Consider the following 15,638-nt stretch of genomic DNA (forward strand, 5'->3'; position numbering starts at 1 on the left):
GTCTCCAACTCCTGGGCTCAAGCCATCCACCCGCCCTGGCCTCCCAAAGTGCTGGAATTACAGGTATAAGCCACTGCACCCAGTCTGTCTGTGCACTATTAAGTGCTTCTTGGCACATTCGATTTTAATGTTTTCCAGGAAACAAGTGCCTCCATGTGTCCCTCCAGCAATCCCAAACATCTCTTAAACATAGTTGTGGGCTACCCAGGCTCTAAACTCCCCATTTGTTTTTGCAGCAAGTGAACAAATATAGGGCCTTTTTGAATTATGTTTCTCCCTACAGTTGGATAGGTCAGCTTATATTTGAACTGGGATTCTTCCACTTAGGACAGCTTTCTTTGACAATATTTTGTTCAGGGTGCTCTAAGAAGGACACTGTGTGAAGGTGGCTGTTGCTCATGAGTCTGGGGTTTGAGGAAGCATTGTTTCTTGGTGTGCCTGTTTGGACCAATTAGGTGTGAAAGAGGGAGTGTATTCCTTTCCGCCACTACGCACCCTTGTAGGCCAAGACAAATGGAGGACGAAACGCTGGGGTGAAACGGTTTCCTTTCATGCAAAGCAAGTGGTGAAAGCCTCTGTCTTTGCAACTCAGCAATGTCTCTTGGGATGGTCTTGATGGCTGGTTGACTACTTTATGGATAGATCACGGGAAGTTCAGCTTCTAATTATCCATGGAACAGTTATCAAGCTTTATTTTTCTTTCTTCTGCTGATACTTACATTTTAATAAATTCACTTTCTCTAAACAAGGGAAAAATCCAGGGTTATAAGCATTCAATTTATTTTCTTGTCAGTAGTCATGTGTCAAAGTTTATGTTGGGAGAGATATAGAGATATAACCTTTTTGGGTAAAATGAGGATTTCAGATATCTTTTCTGCTCTTGTGAGGCTGTGCTCATTAGAGCCTACACTGGAGCTCTAGAGAACACCAGAATGAATGACTTGAAACTCTGACCCCACTAGTTGATTGCTTGCCTTATTATTGATTTGCAAAAAGATTCAGGCCAAGAGGCTGTACCTCTGTTATATTTCATTATTTCTTCATCCGTAAAAATGAAGCATTGTTTATAGCACTCACCTACCTCCTGGGAATACAGCAGGGTAACACAAGAGAATTGGAGTGGCTATTTTTAGTGTGTGAAGCAACACTAAGTTTTGAGAATAATTCAATTGTTGAAAAAAATCTGATACACAGCAATACAATGGTGACAAGGGTTAGTAGAGTGTTGTTGAGATAATTGACTGATATTGATGCAATTTATTACAGGCCTATGTAATTGTTTTCAGAAAGATAATGGTCAGCAGTTCCACAGCTTGTTATAGTATCTCCTGATGGATTTAAATTTTGTCTAGGTCACTAATGCACTCGTGTCACAAAGTATTCAGATACTTGTACCCACATTCAAACAAAAGAAAAGGGATCTAAAGACATTTATTTTTGGATTTGTAATCTGTTTACTTTTTCAAATGACCTCAGTACTATTCGTGATAAACTTGGTGCCCAACTTCAATCAAGTATAAATTTTAAAATGGGTCAAGTGGCTGAGAATATTCTAAATGACCTTTTAAAATAATAATCTGACGGTATAGAATATAACAAACAATTAGACACTGAGTGTGGAAGTTAAATTTTCTAATGGACAAAGTCCAGGTCTGTCCAGTCATCAGTTGGTTTTTGGCTATGTTTGGTGGGAGTTTGCTAATGTGAAACTTAATGATGTCTGAAAATGGTCCTGATGGGTATTAATAGCCATCTGGAAAAATTTTACATCTTCACAAGTAATCCCAAGAATTTATACTGTGAAGACATTATGTTGATAGTTCTTCTTTTCCTGTATTCTTATGGGCGACGTAGGATGAGAGCAGTATGAAGCAAACAGAAGACATTTTGAAATTAATCACAAAATTCCCATGGCTTTGAAGCCTGCTATTGTTATACTCACCCTTCTTACAGCTTTAAAATCAAACAATGCCAAACAGTATATCTAACATTTTTAATTTCCTTTGAGCCAAATTGATTTGGTTTAAATTTCATTTCAAATTTTTACAGTATGCCATATTCTTATTTGTATTTGACATGTAAATATTTGTGAATGGAGCAGGCATGAAGAAATGAAATTCTGAGGTTCTTTTAGAACATGCAAATGACTGCTTCCTTATTTAGTGCAACCTGTTACCAGTGCTTTCTTCCCAATGGGTCAGCTTTTGGTTTTGAGCAGGCTGCATCATCAGTCCCAGTTGAGCTTTTTGTGAGAAATTTTACTTCTTCCTTTCATTGTGATACAATTTGTGGTACTTCAACGATGCCTTATTTAGGGCATCTCTTAAAGTGTCTAATTTAAATACGCTGATTAATTTTCTTAGGTGTAGGATCTGATGTATCAGTTTTGGTTTGTCAACTGGTGACAGGACACTCTGCAATGTCAAGTTTCTTACAGAATTTCAGGATTAGATAAAACTATTGGAGGCATCATTTAATCTCTAACTGAGCGAGAAATCACTTAGGACAAATTACCAAGGACTCCTTGCATTCAGTTTCTACTTAAACACCTTTTTATTTCTTAGGGAGGCCTATTCCGTTCTTGGACATTTCTAGTTACCAGCAGTTGAGCCCTTTCCAGCTATCTAGAACAAGTTTACTCATTGTCTTGCATGACAATCCTACAATTATTTAAAGATAGCAATCTTGTTCACCTTAAGTATTCTTTTCTCCAGGGTAAATATTCCCACTTCTTCAACTAGGCCTCATAGGATGTTGTTTTCATTTTTATTTTATTAATTTCCCAGGGATCAGATTGTTCATGTCTGAAATTTACTCCAGGCTGAGTTTTTTTTAATAACTCCTGAAAAATAAATTGCTTATTACCATTTACTTTCCAGAAGACAGCCTCTTACCAACTGGCTTAGAAATGTTTTACAGAAAAGGACTAGCCATGCTGGCTGAGACTTTTTATGTAGTATAACTAGAACAGAGTTGGAATGTATAATAATGTAATGCAAATTGATTTTTAAAAATATAATTCTTGAGATTCTGGTATGTGCAAGATATATGGGAATATGAAGTAGAGTATAAATATACATAGAATATAAATGTAAGTAGAATATAAAATATAAAGAAGAGTCACTATTCTCATCATCAGGACTTTTATAATCTACCTTATTGAGGAAAAGAATGATGTAAGGGAAGCAGTAACTAAAAGAAGCAGGTTAAGTACCATGAGAGAGGCACATGTGAAGTACTGAGAAGGTGCAACATCAACCCTAGCTGAGGTCTCAGGAGAGGTTTCATAGCAAAAGGAAATGCTTTACCTGGGCACACACACCAATATGGGAAAGTGTCAAGAGTATTTTCCAAGAAGCATTTCATTTGAGGGAAGCATAAAATATGTATTAAGTAAATGTTGGTGAGAAAGTTAGGAAGATTGGGATATACGGTCTAAAGACTCATATTCTAGCTTAAGGGGTTTGAACTTAAAACGATAGATAATGGTAGATGTAATGTACTCCCATTGAGAGTTTGGTTCCTGAATTGTACAGTTCTGTAACTACATACACAACTTAATAAAATGAAACAAACAGATAAAAGATAAGTATGTGAAAACTATGCAGATAATTCAATTGCATTTATAAGTAGCAGGGAGTATATGTATTTTGCATATAAGACATGTTTGCTTTGAATTGGCATATTATTTTTATGTACTGTCTGTGTCCTAGAAAGCCAGCAGTCTTAAGGATGGTAAAGAGAAGGTTATAGCTTTATGGGTAGTTTGTTAGAAAAATAAAGCCACTGAGCTTGAAGATACCAAAGTAGAAAAGGGTTCTATTGGAACCAAAGATTGTGAAGCAAGCAAGTAGGTAGGTAGGTTTTTCATAAATGGTTCATTCATTCTTATATGTTCATGTGTGTGTATGTGTGTGTGATTCACTTCTCTCTTCATTCCTATATATATCTGTTCAGTCAGTGAGCTCCCTTCCTTTCATTTCAGCTATTTAATTTGAGCTGGGCTTTGATTTGGGAAAGTACTGGCTCTAGAGGAACAACACAGTCGTTCAGTGTGTAATGGAAATAGGATGTGGACCTCAGAAAGAAGAGAGTCCTGATTTTGTCATCACATTTCTTGGGAGTCAGTTTTCTGGAAAAACAGCAAATGATTGGTGAAAGCTCATTTGAGAAGGATATTACTCAATTTGGTTATTGCTAGAGAAGAGTGAAAATTTAGTATGCCCTTCGGAATATTTTTAGAGAGGAGGCCAGTTTGTGAAACAAGTCAGGCTGGCAGATACAGTCTGGCCATATCAAAGACTTGAAAGTCTATGAAAATGTGGAGACTCCTGAGATAGAGCACTTGGATCTCAGAAGCATGAACAGCCAAACATTTTGGTAACAACTTACTGTTTCTTTCATATTCTGACTACATATTTAAATGAAACCAATCCTGAATGAAGCAATGAGTTTTAAAATAGTTTGGGGTCTTAATCCTTTTCATTGTATGAAATAATCTATCTTATTAGGTTGGAATTGTGCACTTTCATGATGTACTTTAAGTAAGAAAAGTGGAGCACTTTAATTTTTTTTTAAAGAGAAAGTGTAAAATACATTATCCTGCACAACTTCCTTTTATCCTCACAGTTATTTCTTTTCTTTCATGGTATAAAAGAGGTGCATTTGAAAACAGCACCAGGAACCTGAGGAACTCCTTTTTTAAAAAATTTTTTTGGTTCTGGTTTGTATTTTCAATTGTGTGTTTATTCACAAGCTAATTTTCTTACTGTTGTCATACTGATCTTTATATCCTCAGTCTATACTAAATTTATGGTAATACTGATTTTATTTAGCCTGTAATTAGGATTATAAAATAAAACATTTTTTAGTCTTCCCTCTTTGTCCTTTCCAAGTGCCATCAACAGCAACTAAGTATAGACCAGAGAGCATGAATTTTGAATAAAATCTTCATTGAGCTTAGACAGTATTTGGGGAGTCACATGCAGCTTGGGGAGTGCTAATTGTATAACATTGGCAGATGATTTGAAGGAACAAGTATAAGTATGTTCAAATAAAAAACACAATAATTGCTGCAGAGATTTAATGGATAAAAGAACAATTGATATGAAGGGGAAAAGACATCCCCAAAAAAGGTTGATGTAGGATCATTCAGGAAACAGATATCCACTACAGTATTTCCTAGGATTGGATACACTGGAGTCACATTTACAGTCAAGGATCGTTTGATACAGTTTGGGAAGCCAAGTAAATAAAGCAGTTGGATGTGATTAGATGTTTTGCAGGTCCCTCTCAGCACTCACACTCAGGGGCACTGGCCACTGGGAAGTAAAGAAGTGGTTGCAGTTAGGAATAAGGAGTTTGAGAATGAGAAGAGTTTGGGACTGCTTTTCAGCAAGATTGAAAGGAGCCACTCTGAGGTTCCTATAGCTATGCTAGTCCTGAACTGAGTGGAGATTTCAGTTCTCTGAGCCTATTTCTTGACAAAATAGGGATAGAAATATATATATGTGAAGTAAATGGCAAACTCTAATGTACTATACAAATTTAAGATATCATGTGATAAAGTTGTATTATTCAGATGTTTAGCAAATAAGACAACAGAATATTACTGAAGGGCTTTGCATCACTGTAAGTGGGGAAACCTAAGTTGCCTTTAATATTGCCTGAAATGGTACATGACTGGATAGCACAACTAACATATATTAAATTGTAGTCTTTTGATGTGCCTTTACCATATAAAAAAATTTCAGTAACTTTCTAAAAATGAAACTTAAAGAAGCAGTAGAACCGAGGATGAACCTCATGAAAACATCGAGCTGATTTCTGTGCCATTTCTTAAGATTAATTTCTGGTGAATTCTTAGGTTACAATGCAATGCACATTTTAAGTGTCATGATACTCATAAAACCCTAAACATATGCTTAAAAATAGAGTTTATATTTTTAGGGTATTTTTAGCTTCACAGCAAAATTCAGCGGAAGGTACAGAGATTTCCTATGTACTTCCTGTCCCCACATACACACAGCCTCCTCCACTATCCAAGTCTTGCGCTAGAGTGGTACATTTGTTATAATCCAAGAACCTACACTGACACATCATGATCACCCCAGGTCCATAGTTTACATTGTTTTAATTCATGTCCTGATGCGAAACATTGCTTAGTTCAAATGTTAAAAGATGTTGACACAATAAAACATCTGTAATGTTTGTTCACCATGAGAACAGAATCTACAATTTGTTTTGTAGTTGACGATCTGTCTCAAACTGCACAAGCTGAAATTAAACTATTTCAATTTTTAATTCAACATCATAAAATACCTTATGGCCTTATTTTTAATCGTTATTAACCGTAAGCCACAGCTTCTCTACAATTACGCATGGTTATAATCTGGTTTATGGCTTGAAACTAAATGGAAGACTGGAAATTTAGAAGAAAGGAAACTTTAAAAATCTTTAAGAAACATGAATAGGTAATTTCCATTTTAAAACACTCTGGCTAAAGATTTTGTTTGCTATTAAAGTGGATAAGTACAAGATTGAAAGATTCTTAAGAGATTCGGATTTTTAAAAGTATTAGTTGAGATAGGATAACTTAAGGTCCTAATAAATAAAAGGAGTTTATATGTTGTGTAGTGGGTGTTTTCATAATGAAAACATATAGAATATGCTTTTAGAAACGTCTCAGCGGGCCTTCTTGCCTACTTTCACCTCACTGGAGCTCTGCAGTGCAGAAATGTTCCTTTTCCTGTTTTATGTCTGATAGTTATTTACGGAATCCACAACTGGAAAGGAGACAGAAAAACGAGGGGAAAACAACTGCAACAACGCTTACGTGATTTTTCGCTTTTGATGACTTGGAAATAATCCTACTGGAAAAAAGAGTCATCTTTAGGGAAATTGCGTTGAAAATTACGCTGAGAAAAGTGCACCCGGCCAGTGCGTCCTTCAAACACCTGGAAACGCACGCCTTTTCCTCCCTGTGGGAAATCCAGGCGGTGGAGGAGGGCAGCCCGCAGTCTGCGGCTGGGATCGCTGGGCTTGCGAGCTCGGTTTCCTCCGGGAGGAAGAGCAGCTCCGCCCCGCGCAGCCCCAAGGCTGGCCTCCGGTAGCAGCGCTGGGCCGGCCGGGGACGGAGGCGCCGGGAGCGCCCGCGGGAGAGGAGAGCCCTGGCCGCCCGCCCCGCGCCGCCGCGCGCTGCCTGCCCTGGACGCGGCTTGAACTTTGGCCCCCGGTCCGCTCACACCCGAGGGAGCATGAATGCAATGACGTCTCCGCTGGACTCAGCTGCACAACAGGAAATGCTCTCGGCCTCCCCTCTTCCTGCCGGGAGAAAGTGGGGCTCGCCGCGCCCGGCGGCCGCCGCAGCGCCGGCCCAGACCTAGTTTCGGGGACGCGGGCCCAGCGCCGGGAGCTGGTCCGGGAGGGAGAACGCGCGCCCTGGCCTGAGTTCACTGGCCCCGGCGTGTCGGGGGCTTCCACGGTGCGGAAAACCCTGGGGGTCAAGGGACGGTTGTCCTTGCGGGGACCACAGCACTGGCAACTCCCTGACTGAGAGGACACCCAGTCAGGTGGGCCTGGAGCACCGGGGGCTCCCGAAGTGGGGCCTCATGGTGCCCAGGAGCGCTGACTTCAGGAGGCCTGAGTCCATTTGTCATTGCCTGGATAGAATATAACGCTTTCTTTTCACAAAGCCCTCGCAGGAAACCCCTTGTTTAACTCTCCCTCTAACTGCCACCTTTTTACTTTATTGTAGAAACAAGATATGAATGTTTAGTGCAAAGCACAAACATCATGCCGTTTATACACTTCCAGACAGAACCATTACAAGAAAATGATCTCAGTGTTTATGATTTTAGCTGTTGTTATTCAGGGAATATGATGAATTTGGTTTAAAAGAATACTAATGATCTTGTGAATTTGAAGACAGTATCATAGCCCTGGATTTATTATACTGAAATTATTAGATGAACTTTTACTGTTTTTATAATAAAAATATTATTTTGTTAGAGGTAGACATAAAAAGTTGAACACAAGCAAGTTAATCTAAGCTGTTAAATTTTTAAAAAGTTTAAATTTGCATAAATCATCTTTTGAATTATATTTGAGAATCGATGTTTAGTACTAATAATCTATAGTTTAGTAACTTGAACCTTACGAGCCTTCCATACTTGCAGGTGTGATAAAGAAGAGTTGTATCAGCTGAGCAGTCGTCATTGTGATTACGTCCCTGATTGACTCATGAATAGGCTTTGTAATGGTAGATTGTCCTTTTGGACACACAGCCAAAATGCTAAAGTTCACTGGGAGGTCTGCTAAGGTTTCTTATATCAAAGAGTTGACAGAGAAAGGACTTACTAAATGAAAATATTATTTAGTAGTTCCTAGTAAACCTCAAAAATCATTCCAAATTGGAACATACACTGTGTTTACATGTTTAAGTTAAACTGAGTCATGAAGCTAACCGCTGACTTACGTATGCTTTTAGTAGTGTTGCCTAAATATTCTCCTTTAAAAGAAGTCCCCACAGGATTATGAGATGTACATATAGTACAATGTCATTTTTCTTGGGAAGCTTTCAGCTTACTTATGCAATAAGGAAATTTAAGGTTATTTGAATACATCTGGAATAATAGCTTTAGATTTTTGAAATTGTCTTTTTGGGGTAGCTTTCCCCTTTTTCCTTGACAAAATGTAACACAACGATCCTTTTTCCTGTCTGAGCTTATTTCAAGTTGTTATGGTAGCAAAGTTATGGGTTATGAAATGCACAAAAATGTTGGTACAGATATACTTAGTGGTCCCCTTAAAATAAAATTGGAAATTAAGAATAGAGGGGAGGTTGTGGCTCCTTGGTATTATGTTAGGAGAGCAGAATCCATTATAGTACACTCTTACAGTTAAACAATTTGGAGGCAAACAAGGTTATGTTAGTGACAAAGTTTGGTAAACCTGGAAAGCACTATGTTAATGCAAGATTACTTTCTAAAAATATGATTCTCATTCCCTTTTTTCCTTCACAATAAAATTGTATAGAACATATGTGTAATAGAACAAGGAGAACTTCTAAAATGCATGTTAGTTTCATCCTTTGAGGTCACATATTGGGTCTCCTGCATTCTATTTACTCTCTATAAGATTTAAAACAGAGAGAGCAAATAGACAGAAGGCAGGGGACCCAACTATGTGGCCTCAAAGGATGTGGCCGCAAAGGTACTATGAAAGTATTTATTTAGTAGTAGTATTATAGGGACCAGTTACTCCAGATTTATATGAATAACAATCCCCAGATTTTATGCAGCATCGTGTTGGAGGTGCTAAGTAGGATCCTTAGACATATTAGTTGAATCTCATAATCACCAGGAGATTAACATACTATTTTATGAAAAATGGAGTGTGAGGAGTCCTTATGGACGGCATAGATTCTGAATTTTTGTAACGTTAATCCAAACCCAGTACCTTGTCTGCAATTATAGTCTAAGCATATGTGATTTGATTAATACATGAATTACAAATATATCTACTTTTGGCATATATTCCACTTTTTGTACTGCAGAAGAGTTTTGTGCCTTTGCAGTGACCAAAACTATAGTTCTGTTTAGGGTCAGTAGGAGAATATATTTTTCCTCTTAACTGAAAGTTTGTGTTTCTTGGAGGAAAATCCTAGAATAAATGCAATCCTCCATTGTATCTGGGAATTACAATTTGAAATATCTTAAACAGTATTTTTTGAAAGAATTGGTTGTCTACTGTGTGCCTTTTCCAATGAGCTACATAAGTAAAGGCAGAGTTTTGTCTTTTCCTCTCTGAATGCCTAATGCCTAGAACAGTACCCGACCCAGAGCAGTTGCTCAGAGCACAGGTGCTGAATGAAGAAATAAAGATGATACTGCCATCTCTTATATTTCAGATGCTATTTTGTGGTCTTGGATCATAATTTTAGAATTCTGTTTTTGTCAAGAGGTTTAAATTCAGCAAAGGTGAGATATTACTTGATTTTTAATGAAATGTAAACATACAGCAGATGCACAATAAACATTTATTAAATTAAAAAACCACCAAAAGAATCATGATACTGCAATCCTGGTGCTTTATTTACTATTCTAGTCATTTGCAATCCTCCTTTTGCATCTAATGAGAGTCATTTTTTAAAAAGCTCATTGACCTATTGATTTATAAAAGAAGACATTTAGCAAAGCTAAAGAGAGGCCCACTTGAATTTGAATCGTTTTAACTAGCGCTTAACCCTTGGGCTCTGCATAGCGGTTTGAGATCCAAAGATTCTTTGAGCTCTTAAACCTATTTCGTATTTGATTATTTATTGCCTAACAGGATCTTTGATGCCACATTTGAGCCTTTCTGGAAATCGGGATTATGGATTAAAAGCCATTGCTGTACCTCCTGCCTGGTATGTGCCTGACATAGAATCTAGGGGCTTCATAGGGCTGGCTTTGTGACCTGTGCATTTGCACAGGGCTCCAAGCTCAGAAGGGCCCTGAGTCTGGTTTAATGATCTGCTGTCACTGTCTTGAAATTAATTTTTGAGCAAGGGGTCTTCATTTCTCTGCCTTGCTAAGGTACAACTGAATAAAAAACAGATGGTGTGTTTGGGATCCATCCAATATATCAGCTTAATTGGAATATTATTTGGAATCAAATATGAATGGTTTTGAAAAAGAAAATCTTCTCCAAAGTGTTCAATATATCCTCTTGGTTGGAACATAGGAGACTGTAGCTAACATCATGGGAAATATAATAGGTAGCATTAACTATCTTATTTTTAAATATCATATGTTATATTTTGGTTCATGTTTATCTTATTGTTCACTATTAAATATTTAACTATGTTTTATTTTTTATTTTTATTTTTTTGAGACGGAGTCTTGCTCTGTCGCCCAGGCTGGAGTACAGTGGCGCGATCTCAGCTCACTGCAACCTCCACCTCCCAGATTCAAGCAACTCCCTACCTCAACCTCCTGAGTAGCTGGGATTACAGGCTTCTACCACCACGCCTGGCTAATTTTTGTATTTTTAGTAGAGACAGGGTTTCGCTATCTTGGCCAGTCTGGTCTTGAACTCCTGACCTTGTGATCCACCTGCCTCAGCCTCCCAAAGTGCTAGGATTACAGGTGTGAGCCACTGCGCCTGGCCTAAATATTTAACTATGAAATATTTATCTCTATTATCAGTGGTATAATTATTTACTAATTACTGATTTATTGATAATACTCTGTTAAGATATTGGGCAGGATTTCTATTAAAACATGTCTGTTTTCTGGAGAGTACTATGTGTTTACATGAATACATGTTCATGTAACTACTATGTATTTACATACTCATACCTGCAAAATAATAGGAGGGGACAAGACAGTCTTAAAAAAAAATCTGTATTTGAGGCTCTCTAGGGATGTGCATGTCATAATTCTTATTGAGAGCCAGTTCTGTTGCTTAATCAGACTTATGACTGGAAAAGAGGCAGTCATTATAGAGTGGGGTCAGAACTGTGGGTTTCAGAGCTGGCCTGCCTGGGTTTGAATACTGTCTCAGCTACTTTCTAGTTGTATGACTTTCGACAAATTATGTTTTTTCCCTTAGCCTCCAGTCTGCTCACCTGTTAAACAGGGATACCTCTTAAAACAGACCTTGTGAGGATTAAGTGTACTAATATATGTAAAGAACCTGGGCTGCAGTAAGCACTCAATAAATGCAGTTCAGGCCACTCTGGACCTTACTATTTTAAAATGTTAAAAATATATTTATGTGGTTATTTATGTTTATTAAATGTGAATTGAGAGCTTGTATTGCTGTCCCCAAAGACATCAGAGTCAAATGGAGGGACTGACTTGCAATTCAAGAATCAGGATATTGGAATAAGGGCAAAAGTAGAGGGAGAAGGGCCTGGAGGGAGCCCTAAACCCTCCTTGCAGAAGAGGTGAAATGGAACATTCCTTCAACTGCCCTTGGAAGAATCAAAAGACACCGAGTGCAGCTTCGTGAGGGTTTGAGAATGCATAGGGAGTTTGGGGAATTTTAAATAGCTTGGTATGACTGAAGTTTAAAGGACAAGTGGGAGATTGTGAAAAACGGGGTAGAGATGTAAGATGAGGCCGGATCCTGAGGATGTGGACTAGAGGGACAGGAGGGAAATGAAGAAAGGGTCACATCTTAGAAGCCAACGAAGTTGAGTTTCCCCAAAGAGACTTTAAGCATCAGCACCATATGCTATGGAGAGTTACAGTAAGAACTGAAAAGTGATTAATAGGAAATTGCTGACATGTACTTTCATCTGTCATTTGCTATTTAGTGTAAATGACTATTTAAGCTTTGATTTTTTGGAAGTGTGGAGAAGATATCTAAATTAGACCCCAAAGTTTTTGACTAAAGGAGGATTAAGTCCTAGATTTCCAAAAGAAGTTTGACAATCCTTTTTCTCCCTCGGTTCTTTCAGATTAGGATTAACCACTGGTTTGAGATTAGTACATGGCCCAATTTAGATTATAATCCTTAGTAGGGATAGGGCAATAGAGCCTTATTTGATCACTGTAACTTCAGAATCTGATGGGATTTTTAGTTCATAATGATTATTTAAAAAAACTGAAGGTCAGTCACTTTTCTAGGCCCTTGACATGTGTTATCCTCTTTTTTTTTTTGACGCAGAGTCTCATTGTATGACCCTGACTGGAGTGCAGTGGCACAATCTCGGCTCACTATAACCTCTGCCTCCTGGGTTCAAGCGATTCTCATGCCTCAGCCTCCCCAGTAGCTGGGATTACAGGCATGTGCCATCACACCTGTCTAATTTTTGTGTTTTTAATAGAGACAGGTTTTGCCATGTTGGCCAGGCTGGTCTCGAACTCCTGGCCTCAAGCGATCTGCCTGCCTCCCAAAGTGCTGGGATTATAGGCATGAGCCACCTTACCCAGCCTGTCCTCATATTTTAAACTTTTTATTTTTTTGAGGCAGGGCTGTTTGTCTTCTTATTTTATAGATGAAAACGATGGAAGGGCAGTGAAGTTAAATATCTTGTCACACTGCTAGTATGTTTTGGAACTTGCATTTAAGCTCTGGCAGTCCTAATTCAAATCCTACTTTCCTTTTTCATGACCTACTTCCTTACTGTAGCTCTGTATACTTTTGCTGAATGAATGGGTGAATGAATGAATATATTGGGGAAAAGAGATGGATTTATATATATATAGAGAGATAGGATCTTACTCTGTAACTCATTATGGATTGCAGTGGCATGATAATAGCTCACTACAGCCTCTACCTCCCGGGCTCATGTGATCTTCCGACCTCAGTCTCCCAAGTAGCTGGGACTACAGGCATGTGCTCCCATTCCCAGCTAATTTTTTAAATTTTTTGTAGAAATGGGTTCTCCCTATGTTGCTTAGGCTGGTCTGGAACTCCTGGACTCAAGTGATCCTCCTGCCTCAGTCTCCCAAAGTGCTAGGATTACAGGCGTGAGCCACCATGCCCAGCTGGATTAATAATTTTTTAATCCAGATTAGTAAATCTGAGTATAAATTTTTTTATCTCTTTGTTGGTGGTAGGTACCTCGTCCCTTTTATGTTCCTAAGAGAAGTTTATTCTTCTGTTACCTATGTGATAACCCAGTTTCTAAATTATTGAAGCATAGGATGTATTCAGGAATTGATTTCCTGGAAATTAGGGAATTTCCAAATGAGTTCTCCCTTCTGCTATCCAATAAGAATCATGGGGTCTTTGTTGTCAGGGAGGAGGTCCTTAATACATGCCTGTGATCTGGATAGTATAAGAGTGGACACCATGGGTAGGGCTCAAAGTGAAGCTGTGAGCCACTCACATGTGACAGAGGACTAGGCCAAGATCAGCTCTGCATGTGAAACCTTTGGAAGCCAGGACTTCAGAGATACAAAGATAATTGAGTGACCATTAAGTAGCAGAGTATGAATAGAAGGGATATTGTCCTTACATTCGTGACTTTCTTTTTAGCTATAACTCTGACCTCAGGTAGCAGTTACACAATATGGGGCTGTAATTCTTACTTTTGGAGATGAAGTGAATGGTAGAGGAAATTTTTTAGACTTTTAGAAAGATCCAACTATTGCGTCTTTACAATGAACAGAATTAATTAAATTTGATGGAACCAACTTTCCTACTGTAGAAATACTTTTAAAGAGTTTATGTCTAATGACATAAAAATATACTTAGGAAGCTCTGTTTTTAACCAGAACAAAGTGTTTTTTGACTTCTGTTGTTACATCCTTTGAATAGGTTAACATTTCTGCCTCCTTTGAGGACTAATTCTTTGCTCTTTCACATCAGTGACCAATGTAGAGTTTGCCTACATTTATTTACAATTTACTAACATTACTTGAGAAATAGCACACTAAATATGAAAGGAACAGAGTAAGATCCATGTCAGGGTATCAATTTTTAACTTTAAATAAACTTATAATATCAGTATTTTAAAATGCCATTTTATTATTTTTGCATAGATAATGTATATTACATCTTATTTCCTAAAGCTTAATAGGTTTGACCATGGACTTTATTTATGGAAGGCAAGTAAGAGAATAGTTATAAAAGTGGGTCTTTGAGTAGAATAATGATAAACTTACCCATATTATAAACTGCATTGTGACATGTGTTTCATTAAAAGAAATGTGATTCTGAAAAAAATGGCTTATATTTGAGCCTATTAATGTGGATCTAGATTTGCATCGAAGACATTTGTAAACAGTTTCTGATTTGAACTGCAGCTGGTAAAATACATTCCTTACCTATCCAATAAGAATATAATAGGATTTGCTTTTTAATTTTTAAAGCACAATTATGAGTCAGTGTTAAACTATAAAGCTCTGAAACTGGTGAAGAAAACCACTATCAGGAAGAGAGCAGAGAATATTTTGTATATTTCACAAAAAGGGCATTTAACAGTATTGTTTTCTAATTTTACTTTTATTTCAATCTGTTTCATTAAAAAAGAAAGTTGAGGTGACCTGCCTCAAAGGTCTTTATAATTTTCGAGGCTTCTTTCTGCTTGTGTTTTTGTAAATCTAAAATAAGAACGCACTGAAAATACACTGGAATTAAGAAAGTCAGTGTGAGTAAATGAAAATGTCATTAAATTTGGTAGAGTAATGGAGAGAGGGGTAACTTGAAGTTGATAAAGACATAAAAATCAAAGCAGACGAATGTATTTTAAGAATAAAACAATCTAAATTGCATGACTTAAAAGTAAACTAATAGGTAGAGAATTATGTATTATAAAGAAACATGAATGTGTTAACTACAGGTGTTAATATTTAAAAAATTATAGTGGGAATGATTTGAGACTTCAGACTCTTTCGGTTAAATGGCTTTTATGACATCACTTTTTCTAAATTACTGGAACCCATATTTGGTTTTACATTGTTTTGTCATTGGAAAATGCATTTATATAACTTAAGGCTCTTTTCTTTGTCTTCAAAAAATTATATGAACATGTTAGTTCCCTAAAAGTGAAAGAACATTATGTTTTTTATTGGTGAATAAGAAGTTGTTATGGAGTGCTCTATTTTTACAGCTGTGCTTCAGGGTATCACGTTCTGAAGAGGTCAGCTTGGCATGACCTCATGGGCATGAATCTCAGGGAGACAATTCTGAAACAGCCA

General features: G+C 37.5%; 1 protein-coding gene across 2 annotated transcripts in view; it reads left to right on the forward strand.

The window, feature by feature from the left end:
• HIVEP2 (HIVEP zinc finger 2) overlaps positions 1-15,638 on the forward strand; it is a 196,717-nt gene that overhangs the window by 11,315 nt on the left and 169,764 nt on the right. The gene's annotated exons all lie outside the window — the stretch shown is intronic.

Source organism: Macaca thibetana, chromosome 4, assembly GCF_024542745.1.
Source record: "Macaca thibetana thibetana isolate TM-01 chromosome 4, ASM2454274v1, whole genome shotgun sequence".
In the NCBI taxonomy this organism is placed as follows: Eukaryota; Metazoa; Chordata; class Mammalia; order Primates; family Cercopithecidae; genus Macaca; species Macaca thibetana.